Source organism: Diplotaxodon limnothrissa, linkage group LG11 (assembly GCF_057381915.1).
Source record: "Diplotaxodon limnothrissa isolate DT_005_m linkage group LG11, D_limnothrissa_male_GT1.1, whole genome shotgun sequence".
Lineage (NCBI taxonomy): Eukaryota > Metazoa > Chordata > Actinopteri > Cichliformes > Cichlidae > Diplotaxodon > Diplotaxodon limnothrissa.
The window spans coordinates 32,770,748-32,785,081 of NC_140606.1; positions in this window are offsets into that span (position 1 = coordinate 32,770,748).

Below are 14,334 nucleotides of genomic sequence, written 5' to 3' on the forward strand. Positions count from 1 at the left end.
TTGCAAAAGTACCGACTATAGTTTTACCCCATTGAGAGCAGGGTCACACATTTGGTCACTAACTTATGCTAATAAGTGAAATCTTGTTGAAACCAACAAAAACAAAGATTCAAAATAATTTGAATTTATAAAAAATCTTGATCCCAAGGTTGCCAAAGAGTATGATGGACTAAAAATATTGCAGAGATCTATCGATCTGGTGTTCAGATGTAGAAAATGCAGAATCTTGTAGCCGAAACACGTTGCACACTTGATGGAAAAAATGGCCCCAAGTGTGAAAAAACTCAAGATTTATTTTTTTTAAACTTCTGAACTGAGCTAATTTTAAATAATAAACTTGCAAAATCTATCCTGCAAAATATAACGAAAGGCAATTTGGTAAAAAGGCCTAGTTTAAAAGCATTAACATTTGTTGAAGTCCTTTGTGTGCCTTATTGTGCAGTTGTTTAAACCTGCTGATTAGCCTGCTGTACTGAGTTTAGTGTCTCACAGTGATGTAAAGTTTCAGGATGCTATTCTGGAACATGGATGTTCTTTTCTTAATGCTTCTTAGTGAGAAGGAGGAAATTAAAAAGGTTTTTAGCTGGGTGACAGGATTCTTTAGTATTCTAAATACGCCTACACTCTGAGATTTTAGCAATCCTATAAATTAAATGGACACTGTGAGACGTCATACACTACTCCCAGACATCAAGCTTAGTGCACACAAACTGTTGGATGATAAGAAATGAATTGCAGCCCACAATATAGTTCCTCCATTATTTGTTTGTATACTGTCCCACGACTGGAGCATACAAAACACTCTACTTTTAAATGTGCTGTATAAATTTAACTCAGTTTTCTTCTCCAATGAAATCTCTGAGAATTTTTTAACACATAAATATATAACACATAAAAGGCAAAAGACAAGGTGAATTGATCACTTGTATACAAAGAGATGAAAGAAGCAAAACCATAATTTATGCATCATTTATAGTGCTGTACTCAGGGGTTAAAATGCAGAGGGATGATCTGGAACTGTGGTTTTGGATTTTTTTTTTTTTTTTGGATATTTATAAGTTGTGGTTGTAATACTTCAGCACCTACAGAAGAGAAGCTAGCACAAAGGCAGAAACATTTTTTAAGTGGCAAGCAATTTCAAATGCAATATTTTTATAAGCTCAAAAAATGTCACTAACTGTTTGTGCAGTGTGCAGTTTGTCACACAATGTGTCTGCTATCTGAAGGCACACTAATGCATTTTCCAAGGACAGAAAAGAGTACAGGATAACGTCGTTGAGAAAAATGTAAGAAAGACAAGATGGGGAGAAAGAAGAGCAGTTATACTTAGCAAAGGACTTACATGTAATGCCCTAATTTTTTTAAATTGATATTGGATCTGATATAATGTGAAGTTATGTTTTTTCATGTTGTGAAACATTTTGCGAAACAACCTGAGGTACACTAACTTTGTGTTTTATCTAAAGGTTACATGAAAACACAATGCATTTTAAAATAGGGCAAACAGATTAGCATGCCTTACTGTTCTGAATTTAAAGTAAAGCACTGTGTACTGTACAACACAGTTATGCCATCCAATACTGAACTTTCTTACAGTATAACAGAGCCACAAACACAATATTGACACTATTCTTTTACATTGTCATCATTCATCGAGTACATCACAAAATTGCATAATGTTAACCCAGCATAACGCTCTGAGTTCTTGCATCTAGGCCACGCTATACTATGAATTTGTACGGTATTATTCAAGTACATACATGTTTCATTTTATTACTTTTTTCTCCTTGGTCTTAAAAACAAAAAGTTATAAAAAGGCTTAAAAAATGTTTGATATTAAAAGACTTAAATTTGGTGCTCCATAAAAAAATTCTGTTTAATGTCTTTGTGTATTTATAATGATGCTCGTAAACAAGCTTATAATGGCCATAAAATATATGCCAATGGATGTATTTTACATCAGCTAAACATTAGCAAGCTTGGCTCAGTAGCTTTGTAAATTGTATATAAACTCAACAGCATTGTGTATCTTCTAAAGAAACTAAAGTTGCTGTTGGCCGCACAACTGGTTTATGAATACTGTCCAAATAGGAGAAACCTTACACGATTATTTATTGGCTGCAGTTAGCAGCCTATCGGAGAGTCGAAGAGCAACACGTGGGTTTATAAACAGCTCCAACGGAAATGTTAAAGATATACATAACAGATGCAAAATGAAATATGGTTCATATTTTCTCATAGTTCTTTAGGTTTAAAATTACGATTAATACTACAATCATGTAGCTACTATCTATCTATATATCTATATCTATATCTATATCTATATATATATATATAATTTGCGGAACTTAAGATATGTTATGCAAATTTTAATGAATGAAACAATAATAGGCAGTTACATATCAGGTGCCAGGTGTTGTTACGTAATCCAGTTTGTGATGGTAGAATCTAATCTTCACATAATTCATGTCTACATTACGCAATCTCTGCATTCATTGCCAACATTTTACAAACTGTGTGGAGCACATGCAAGACATTTCTAATTTGATCACCTTCTAAAATGCTGGGAGGAAAGCAAAGACCTGTGAATATATGAGTATAGCAAAGGAGGATTGTTCTTGCCTGGTTGCATGTTTGAAATTGACACATCCAACTGAGACAAAGAAGAAAATATCTCAGTATGGTTATAAGCTTTTGCTTGGGACAAATAGGACTGTATAAATTGTTTGCCAAAGATCACTGATTGATTTATGAAGCTAATTTTAACATGGTAAAGATTTTTCTCAAGAACAAACTCCATTATCGCCCATCATAACAGTGTCCAAATTTTAAAAGCTCTTGGTTATAAATAATTAGCGTGTGTCTCTGTGCCTCTGTCTTCAAGAGTTGTGTATTTTTTCTGTTTCTATTATCTCTTGGTGTATGCATGTCACTATCATTGATTTTGCCAAGAGAAAAAAAGACGGAACAAAGAACAGACACATTAAGTATGGTGTGATTGAATATTGGTGTGATTACCAATTTAATGTGTGGTGGAACTGGGTCACAGTGACAGATTCACTCATATCAGCCTTGTTCCAGACTGTGTGTTGGGTAAAGCACTTTGCTGTAATTCCTCATTCCGACAAGGAGAGAGTTAAGACTCTGTGCAACGTCATGCAAAGTGCACCGTCTGCAATATTAATAATAGCACAAATAAATGAGGGAAGGGAATTAGATTCAGCGCAGCACCCTATGTGATGTGACAAATGAGGTCATCTCAGCTAACTGATATGATGCACTGGATCCATCATTATACAACAAAGAGATAATGGGAGGTCACACATTAATAGGGAGCTGAGGGCTCTTAACCTGCAACAGATCATAGATAAAAAACTCAATAATTCAGGACAACTTACATACCGAGTGCAGAATATAGCTGCAATCAGAACAGCAGAATGGGTCTTAAACTGCTTATTGATAAATTATGTTTCTATAGCGATGAAAGACAAAAGACAGGAGAACTACCTGGATCCTACACAATTCCAATGAATTAAAGATTACCAGCAAAAGTAACGTGCAAAGAAAATTATAAAAAAAAAATACACTTTAACACATTAAACATTAAAGAGAAAACTAATGTGTGAGGTAAAAAGAAGAAATATAAAGTATGAAATAAAGAAATACTGAAAAGTACGGTGAAAAGAACCAAAGGGAAGAGAAAATAGTAGAAATAAGTAACAGTAGGAGAAAAGAATGATCTGGAGGAATCTGGGAAAGGAAAACAATTAAGAGGTAAAATAGCTAAAAGGCCTAAATTGAGAAAATTGAGAACTGAAAACTAGAAAACAAATGAAATTTAAAAGTCCTTAAAAAATGTCTTAAAAAGACATTTCTGATCACATTTCCCGATATAATATTTTTTTTTTATCTAAAATAAGCCAAATTATAAAATCACTACAAACACCAAAGACAGAATGAACTTTTACTTCACAGAAATCCACCAACTCCATAATCTTCCCTTTTATGCAGGTTGAGCTTTTCTTTTTTAGAAGACCTAATGCTAATGCTAATCTGATAGCAGCCAAGGCTACTACCACAAGCCTGCCTAGGCAGTCTTAGCAACACAAAAGCAAACGGAAACAAATCAATGCTATTCAGAAAGTGACTTAGTCCCATCTCACCAGAAAAAAGGGAAAGAAAAAAAAACTTGGTCAAGTCCCCTTTCTTATTAATTTCATAAAATGGGGGTTTATTGTCAGTGCCTTGAGTGGGACTCTTCGTCATCGTCAATGACGAATTGGACATAATGAATATTTATGAACATGGTAGAATTTTGCCATCCAACTTCTGCATAATTTTTGTCCTAAATCTGTCCAAAGAGAACAAAAGTAAGAAAAAATACAAATTGACTGAGAAGAAAAAACTTTGGACCATAACATTTTTATGCAAATTGGAGATGGTCGAGTAGAAGACCCGCATAGATTTGAGATGGAATGACCCAAATTGTCTGATAAAGTTCTGATAAGAACTGCACTGCTAAATTCGAGACAGTATTCTTTTAAAGAGCTTGGTGATTTGAACAGCGTACAACACGCTCTGTCATTAGATCTTCCACCAAAACACAGTGAAGACGTCTTGATGGAGTAACAGCATTAAACAATACGGCTTTTTCTTTTTCTGAAAGAGGGAAATTTTAGGTCTAATATACATAGTTTTGTATTTTTACATTGAGAAGCAATCAATTACACCATGTAGATGGAAAGAAATACTACAATGTGAGGCCCAGCAGTAGCCATGAATGTGACAAGAAGGACATAAGCTTTTGACTACTCCAGTTCACAATACTGTATTAATTACTTTTAATTATTTCTTTGAAAATTTCTGATTGGCCACTCCATCTAGTTCTCTATTTGTTTATTTTTTGACCTAGAGCAAATATTGTCCAGCCTTTATGACTATGGCTAAATGGGGTCAGAAAAAGGACCCGGTTAATGGCCTGAAGACGTTTGCTTTTTTAAATCTTCCTAGCGGACAGGAAGTGATATTTTCAATAGCGGATAAAGCGAATAAAGATAGGGTAGGTTACTAAGAAGTTGAGTTTGCTTCAGAAAAACTAGTTCATGTTTAATGTAGCCCAAATTCTAAAGCCTAAACCCTTTATACGTGTTCACAATGTCTGCACTAAAAGGGGGAGCAAAAGCCCTGAGGTCACAGCCTTATTTATACTAACTGCATCAAACTGGATTCTCTTTATCTCTTCACAGACTGTTTTCTGTGTGCCTTTGTAGACTTGATTCAATGAATAATACAAATGAGGAAGTGCTTTTGAACAGCATGTCCTTGTAGACATTCATGAAATTGCACGCAGTTATACATACAAAAACTGATGAAAGTAGTTGTGTGAATGACAACAAAACAGCTTGATCGAGAAGCTTGAGACCTACTGTGGTTTCAATCTGTATATGACATATCGAGCTTCCAGTAACCACAACAATGGTTTGAAGCATGCTAACTTTCAGCTCTGCATGTTTGATTTGGCAGAGTTTTAGGTTGGATGACCTTCCTGCTGCAACACCCAAAGGGGATTTATGTCCTTGTCTGGAATTAAACTAGCAACTGTGTTACCACCACACTATACATTATTTTTTCTGAAGTGAGGTGCTTTGAATGGCCCCAGTGTATGACTCAACAACTACTTGATGATAAAATTAAGCACACTCACTGACTGACAACCAGTAGAATTAAGTAGATCAAAAAAACATCAGAGTCATAAAAATACACAAACAGAATAAGAGTAACATACTGTAACATGCCCCTTTTGATTTTCTCTTTCCTTGCCCTCACAATATCTTACCCTGAAAGAAACAATCCGGGACGCTTACCATAGAAAAGCTTAGGAAGTGCCTATGCTTTACTCTTTGTTGGACGTTGGGTTAGTCTTCGCATGTGAAATGGGTTAATGGCTTACAGATGAATAAAATAATAGAATAAACCGGAAAGGACGCATGCATCATGAAAATGGAAACACAACCTAGAAAAACATGTAGCATGAAAGAAATCCTCTATTACATATTTTTTTCTTTTTCATGGCCAAACAACACAAGACTGCTGCTAACACAAGCAATGGGCCAGTGGCTTTCAAGTCTTTACTCAAGCCCTGACTACATTCCTCCAGTGGCAGTAAACATCTGATGTTTCTGTTCATCTACAAAAGGACTTCAAATGACTATGTGGCCTGAATAGTGAGTGTTGTGTACTGTGAGTTCAAATGTGCTGTGCAGATTCTGCCCTGGATACAGTACACGAGTCGTTTTCATGTGCAATCCCTCCAAAACCAGGATAAGTTAAGACTGATGAAAAGGCAAACCGCACATGATTAAGAGATTTAGCTTTTGCACAAAAAGGAAAGGGGGGGGGGGGGGGGGGGGGGGCAGAAGTACTAAATGGAACTGTGATGTTAATCTCATAGCTGTTAAGATTGAAACTGCGGCTGGGGAAATGAGGATGCATTGTTCCAGGCTAAAATATACCTTCTCCCAGACAGCTCTTTGGCGGAGCCTGGTATTAAGAAGCTGCTGTTGGAAAGAAGTCAAAGCTGCAGTGAAGTAATCTCCCACCTACATGTCTCTTTTTTTCCTCATGTGATGGGTTTATATGGAAATGTGTGTCATTTTGAAGTATTGTAAAGTATTCTTTTTAAGCTGTCTTCACGGATGCTGAACAAAAAAGTTTGCTTGTAATTAACCATACAAGTTAGGAAAACACAAGTTCCATAAATACATGAGCAAAAGTTGTGCTATATAATAAATCAAATCAAAATTTACAAAAGTGCCCAATTTAATCTGTGCCTTTACAGTATGTAAAGCCAAGGATTCCCTCATAATACGTGCGTAAAAGAGTTTTTGAACTACAGATTAGTTTTAATGTGTAAATAGTCTGTCTGTCTGTCTATCTATTCCAGATCTCATGTCAAGGCACCATGTCTCAAATCACCCTCTGACCTCTGTATGATTTCTGTTCCTATATATGTTGTTTTACTGTTTCACTGTTTTTCAGATTACCCCATGATCAGTCAGTGCCTGTCTCTGTGCGATATGTGAGGAAATAATAAAGGGCTATAGGTGATGTGATGCTCTTGTTACAGTGTAAAGGTCTCTCTTGTCCTCTGTCACCAATGTCGCATAACAATATACAGTGTTACAGTTTCAAAGATCCCCTAAAACCATCATTTATTCGATTTGACCCACACTGATAGATCTAAAATCCATCTAAAAAGATATGGGTCAAATCTGCTCAAAAACAAGGAAAATGTAGAAAAAATGTATAAGAGCAATACAACAGTAAACAATTAGACTATTTTTTGACTATGTCAAAATGTGTCAAATTTGACCCAAACAGTGTGTTAGGATTAATACAAACCTAATATTATACAACAGCTTGCTTTTTCTTTGTAAAGATTTTTTCTCTTTCTACAGAATATTTATTTCCACAAATGTTTTAGGTTCAAGCTGCCAAATAACAGCTAAACATGTTTTTTTAATCGTGTAGACAGCACACTCTAATTAAGCAAAACGTTGTCTAAAATCTCTACCTCAGAAAACAAGTGGGATGGTTGACAGTGTTGACAGTTGAAGAGAAAGTATGTTTTAATTTAAATTTATAATAATTTCAGTCTTCATGTGAGTCACATATATATATATATAACTGAAGGGGTGATGATATTTCTTTCCACCAAAGAGCCAACTACACTATTTATCTGGCCAAGCTCTTCAAGATCATTTCTTTGGCAGGTATAAAATGAATGTCTGGATTCTACCTGGGAGCATATAGAAAGCAGACCAAAGCTGATTATACTCCACTTAATTTTACCTACTTTGACCTAAAGTGGGATCTGAAATTTAAATTCAAAGGTTCTGAGTTTCCCGCAGTACAAAAAAGCCCTTAATATTCATCATCAAAGTTTTTTTAACATTAAAACAAAGGAGAAAAATTTCATTCTTTATGATATCATGCAAGCAATAATACAGATAAATGTATAAACTCACCACAACATTAGCATGCAAAGTCACTGTCTAACCAACATACCTCAAGACCCAGCTGCATATATCTGCCACTGAAGCTGTGCAATAAAAGTGAAAAACAATTAAAAACTTGTCTTGTACTTCTTTGCCTAAGGCTCCAATCAACTGAGGTCTGGAGTGGCTGCCCAATATAACAGTCCAGATAAATCAGTTTCTAACAAGGAGACTGACATACTTCCTGTGCATAAAATGCCCTCTGATTAAATTGCCATTTGGCAGAATCCCAAGTGTCAAATCCTTGGTTCTCCCTTGATGGTGATCTGCTCCTCCTGAGCCACAACCGATATGATGTGTGTCCTCATTATGACAGGAGGGGGGGACAAAGAGTTGGCTGCTGGTCTGAGTTCATATCTGTACCTTCACTGAAATGTGGATCCTGACTACAGGTGAGGTGATGATCATATCTTTAATAATAGCAAACTGACAAACATATCTTTCAGCGACAGTACTGAAAATACTGTGGCGTATACTACAAAGTAGTATAGAGTATAAAGACAAACAGAGGGACTTGCACTGCCCCAGGGGAAATGAGGCTGCAGTTACAGCTGTCAGTAATCCTGCCTAAACGCTGTTAAAACAAAGTCTGCTGTGGCCCTTTTTTAGGTTTATGGAACAAACTATCCTGAGGATTACTGTTCCCATGGACACTCGGCTGAACATTAAAGTGACATTAAAGGTATGTTTATCTTTGTGGTTTCAAGTAATAAAATAAATAAACGCATACAGGAAAAAAAGGAATAATAGCATGAATATAGGTCAGTGTTTAAACTCAGCCCTGGCAATCTCCAGACAACTCACAATAAATGGCACAAAAGTTCTTCACATTATAACTGTTATGATATTTTTACTATCTGTTTTGCAATTCTACAGACTTGGTTTGGACTAAATGTTATAGAAACACGGTGTAGGCTACAAATACATAAATAATATAAATGTTTGGTTCATTTTTTTTTTTCAATTTTGTTTAAGTTCTCACAGAACTGCGACTAGTGGTAAGAATGCGAACTTTAGCGATTCCACATAAAAATAAAATATAAAGTAAACACTGGCTCGTTTTAGAGTCACCTACCCTAAGATGAAGACCAAACCTAAGCTCAACTCGTGCTTTAAATAAATATAGTGTGGCCTATTTCTGTTATGACTGGTTCATGGAACCCTACAAAGTAGTTTGTAGGAAAATAAAGAAACTCACCTGAATCATCGCATTAAAGCCTTCAGCGCTTAAACTCTCACTGCCCATCTCCCACAGAAAGGCGTACTCATCTCTGTTAAGGACGGTTTCCCTCTCCCTCCTCTCCCTTTTCGGTTGGTCTACATTCAGCCAGACTTTTCCAACATCTGTCACGCTAGAGTCGCGCAATTTACTTCGCCCTCCTTCTTCATTAATTTCCTTTTCCAACTGCCGAATACCTCCGGGAGTTTTCCAATAATTGCGCTACTAAAGTAATTTAGGTCGGCTGTGTCTCTGTCTGTGTTGTTGGGAGTGGTTGATTCTGTGGAGAAGCTCCTGCGCTCAAACCGCGGTGCTACTGATGCTGCGCTCTCCGCATCTCCATCCCTCTGCTCAGCTCACGGAGCAAAAGTCACACAGATTTAAGGCTGGAGCGGTGCCATGCGTCGGAGCTGCAAATCCGCACGTAACGAAGAATGAGTCTATTAGTCCTCAACCTTTACGTGCGCTACTGCTCCCTGTCTATAACAACGACTCAAAAATACATCTATAAATAGAAATTAATATATCACTATAATGATATATTTTGTATATGAGGTCATCTGATTCAGATTGAAACTCAATGTAATGACGAAATAAGTTAAGTCTTGAAACCAAGAGTACTACATTTACCCTAAACTTGTACCTGCTCATATCTACATGGTCAAAGTTTTGTCATGAGTCTGAAGTGCTAAAAAGAACATAAAAAACAAGATAGGAAAACCGAAAATGCAGTCACATTTCTGTAATAGAGAAATTTTAGCCTTCTGAGAGTGTCATGGGTTAAAATTGATTATCAGAATGTTTTTATTAAGTTAGGGTGTTCTGCTGGGTTATACTTAGACCCTTTTTAGTCTCAACATTACAGACAAATCAACAAAATATCCCCGAGGACCTGGCAGAGTGAAGTTACTATGCATGCATACTGAACTACTTCAAAGTGTTTTCTTAATTAAATAATTTGGGTGTAACACAATGCAAAGCTGATATCTATATTTCAGTGCTACCATGGTACATGGATATTGATGCACATTACCTATATAAGCATACACCTCTCTCTGTACAGTTTAACCTATATCTGTATTTATTGTTGGCTTGGAGGACAAATTGGATTTGGAATTTTGGCTAATGTAAACACTTTTCATTTCAAGGAGATTTGTTTAGGTTCAGTTATTTGAAAAAGTGGTCAAGGAAAGTTTTATGGTCTATTTGATCATCTGACAGTTCTTGTCTCCAGTCCTGTCAGGCTCTTCACTAACAGTGTTGCAGTGTATTAAGTTTTTATGCACCATACAATTAGTTATACCTACTTTATCCTCTGTAGGGTTTCAAGTGGGGAGTGGAGCCTATTAAAATACCTGCCTGACTCTCTTTGCATCAGAACCTGGGACCTTGACAGCTCAACAGTATTAGTTATTCATTTATTTGGTGTTTCTGCTTTTAACCAGTTAAAATACATGGAAATACAATTTAAGACTTCTTACTTTCATTGAAATTAAAAAAAGAAAAAAACAATACAGTGTTTTACTAAGACCACAGCTGTACTCACAACAGGTTGATGTGAATAAAACTAGCTTTCTGTCACAAAAGTAACTGTTAGAACACATCCAGCGTGATAGAGATGTGCAAATAATAATAATATGGGTGGAAAAATCCCCAAGCTGTCAGCTCTGAGGGGATTTGTGATTTTTTTTTTCCTTTTTTTTATCCTCTACTCTGAGTGAGGCCTGGCACGCTTCCAGGACAGTACATTACTATCAAAGCTTGTAGGGAGAAATGTGCAGATATGTATGGGACAGCTAAATCTTCAGATTAAAGAAACAGCTGGATATTAAAGACAAGGAAAGCCCCTACTGTCTCTCCCACAAACACCAGTATACATGACAGCCACCATAAACACTTATTAATGATGTTTTCAAGTGTAATCTGAGAAAAAAAAAGGTTTTAATGGCCTTAATGACATCCTTTTAACTTCTCATTTCAGTTCACCTCGGTTCAGTTTTCCTGTGAGGTCATAATCTTTCAAAACCTAGATTATCATAATTATACAGATGTATTTTTCAAGCTCACACAGAGAAGTCAGTGGACTGACTGTGTGCAGTTCTTGTTTATTAGCATGAGGCAGACTGACCTTCCCTCTCCGTTCAGAACAGAGATGCTCCATACCGCAGGCTAAAAACCTGTTTAATAGGGACCTCACATTCTAAACACATACACACACATCATGCACTCACACACACTTATACTTACTGTGAGACCTGGTGGTATGCAACCAATTCAAGGAGCAAGTATTTAAAGCTGTTCTTAATGGAAGCCTTCTGTCATAAAGAGATACAACATAAAAGGACTGTACAAAATAAAGTTAATGGATTCCCCACTCCCCACAAATGCACACATATGCATACACATACACACATATTTCCCATGTGTAACAAATTTCCCACTGGGAAACAGACGTCAAATTAAAAGCCAAGAATTATTTTTTCAATTGTAAGATATAGAGAAACACACAATAATAACGCGGTAGGTTGGAAATCTTATCAAAATACATCTTCAATTAAGTTTCGTCTATAAATTACCTAATAATTATTAAGAAATTTGGTGCTGAAAAATGAAGATGAGAATTTTCTCAAGTGGCCAACCTTCAAATACAAACCAGTTCCAAAGACTGCCACGATAAAATGTGCAGCGAAATTCAAATTTTTTACTTTGATGTTACTCAGTACTCATAAGCAGGTATCTGCAACAGTGCAGTGCACATATATCTCTACAATTCATGGATACATCTTTATAATCAAGCTTGCTAATCTTAGATGATAACTTAATATGCCACCCCCTTATAGTGAGTACTCAGGGGTACGGTTTTGGTCACTTCAGTATCTGTGATACTTTGCATAAAAGGAACATGCAGGACTGAGAGCTTCTTCTAAATGGATTTATTTGCAAGGATCTATATACAACAGGAACAAGAAAGCATTAAATAAAGATGTGACCAGATGTTACCAGGATCAGAACTGATGAACGGAAGAATAGCACATGAAATGCTAAAGATAAAAGGACAGATCTGGGTTTAACTATCGAGTTACCAATGAACAGTGAAAAGCTAATTAAACTTCTTTAAGATTTAATGAAAAATTCATTCATTCTAAATGTGTATTTCATGGAACAACCTCTCCGCTGTGTTGCAGACTGACCATGAGCACCTAGTCAGGGGCTGATGGTTTCAAGCTGTAGCATCCTTTCGCACAGTTTTAAGAGTTCCTAAAAAAATCATATAGCAGGTGAACAGCACTTGAACATCACTGGATTGCAGATTCTGTTTAACAGCCTTACGCCTGAGTTTTTGTTTGTGACATGAAGCTGTTTTGGCCTTTAATGCTACATCCTCACCCTCACATAGTGCTTTATTCCACTGTGTAATTGTGCCAGGTGCACACTAAACTCTAAGCCAGACTCATGGCAGTTCATGAACTCAGATCATGACTGTATCACAAACTGCCATGAGACCAGGTCAACAGATGCGGTCTCCTCTGGTTCCAAAAAAAGGGAAAGAAAACAAAATGTTAACACTGAGGCTTCAAAAAGGAGATAAAAAGCAGTGGGTGATATTGCAGTGGCTATTTCAACTTCTTAGTCTATGACTACAGTCCATCATAGTCTCCGTGTAGTTTACTATTCAAATAACAGCATTGTCAGATGATAGACATGAAAGATCTAATGCTGTGTTTGAGAATTTTTTTGGCTCAACCATAGCCAGAAGGCATTTTTTTAAATTCTTTTTATTCTTTATTCTTTCATAATGCTAAAGTACCAACTCCAAGTCAAGCTCAAATATGGAAACATTTCAGTGATTTTGTAAGTGTGACATAAACTTTGACAGACTGAAGTGGTTTCTACAGAATAGATACACTTGTGTTTGCCCTCTTGCAAAAAAAAGAAAAAAAAGAAGAAGATAATAATTGAACATTTAAATCAATTTTCAATAAAACTGTTTAAATGTTTCATTTTCATTTGGTACACTGTGTTTTCAAACATGACTGATTCTTTGGGTGTTTGTCGCAGCTGCAGTGGTTTTCAGTCTCAAAGCACCCATCAAATGGGAGCAAACATTTCTCAAAGGCCGTTGCTAAACTATTCAAGCATTCAGCTGTTGCAAACAGGTGCAGAAAACTTTTCACAGTTAATGCATCCCAGGCTGAAATGGAAAGTCACCCATCCAAAGAGACCTTCCCTCTGGATTTTACCATGTGTGCCTGTCAGAGCTCCCTTCGGGAGCAATAGAAACAGACGAGGAAACCCACTAAAAGCAAATGGAATCCAAGAGAGACCAAGAGAGCTGAGACTGTCTTCAGAAATGGACAGAATTTATAAAAGATTTCATTTTTAAAAAGTTTCGCTTTGAAACACTCGATTTTTCTAAAGTAAACATTGCCAGGAGAAGACTGACCAGGAATGAAACTGGGAGTGGGGAGCTAATTTTCACTGATATGATATGCAACCATAAGGTCATCTGGGCAGTTAAACTTTTGTGTGAAATGTAGTAAATGTAGTAATTCTGCAACTAATCACTCTTTTGTGTGTGTGTGTGTGTGTGTGTGTGTGTGTGTGTGTGTGTGTGTGTGTGTGTGTACCTAAATAAAAAAATACAGTTAGCTCATATACTTTATGAACTCAATATAACTTTTATTTGATTTTTCATTATAAAGTCATTTAAAGGCCACTATAAACTGTATATTTTACACTTTTTCTTATTTATAACAGTAGACTTTCATTTGTTGACAGTAAAGAACACAAGACAAACAGCTGAAGTTTGATTTAATAGTCTTTGGGCTTTTAATTTAGTGCCATAAACGTTGCTTTTATGTAAGCATAAAAAAACAAAAATACAGAAACAGATGCCTTTAACTTTTAAGGTATACTTGGTGTCATTGTGTAGACACTTTATCATACTGATTAAGACATATCAAGAAATAATCTGACCAATTTATGTAGCAGATTATTAGCAATAGAACAGCTGTATCAAAGTTTTGAATAAAGTCTGTGCTTTAGTTTCCTCGAAGC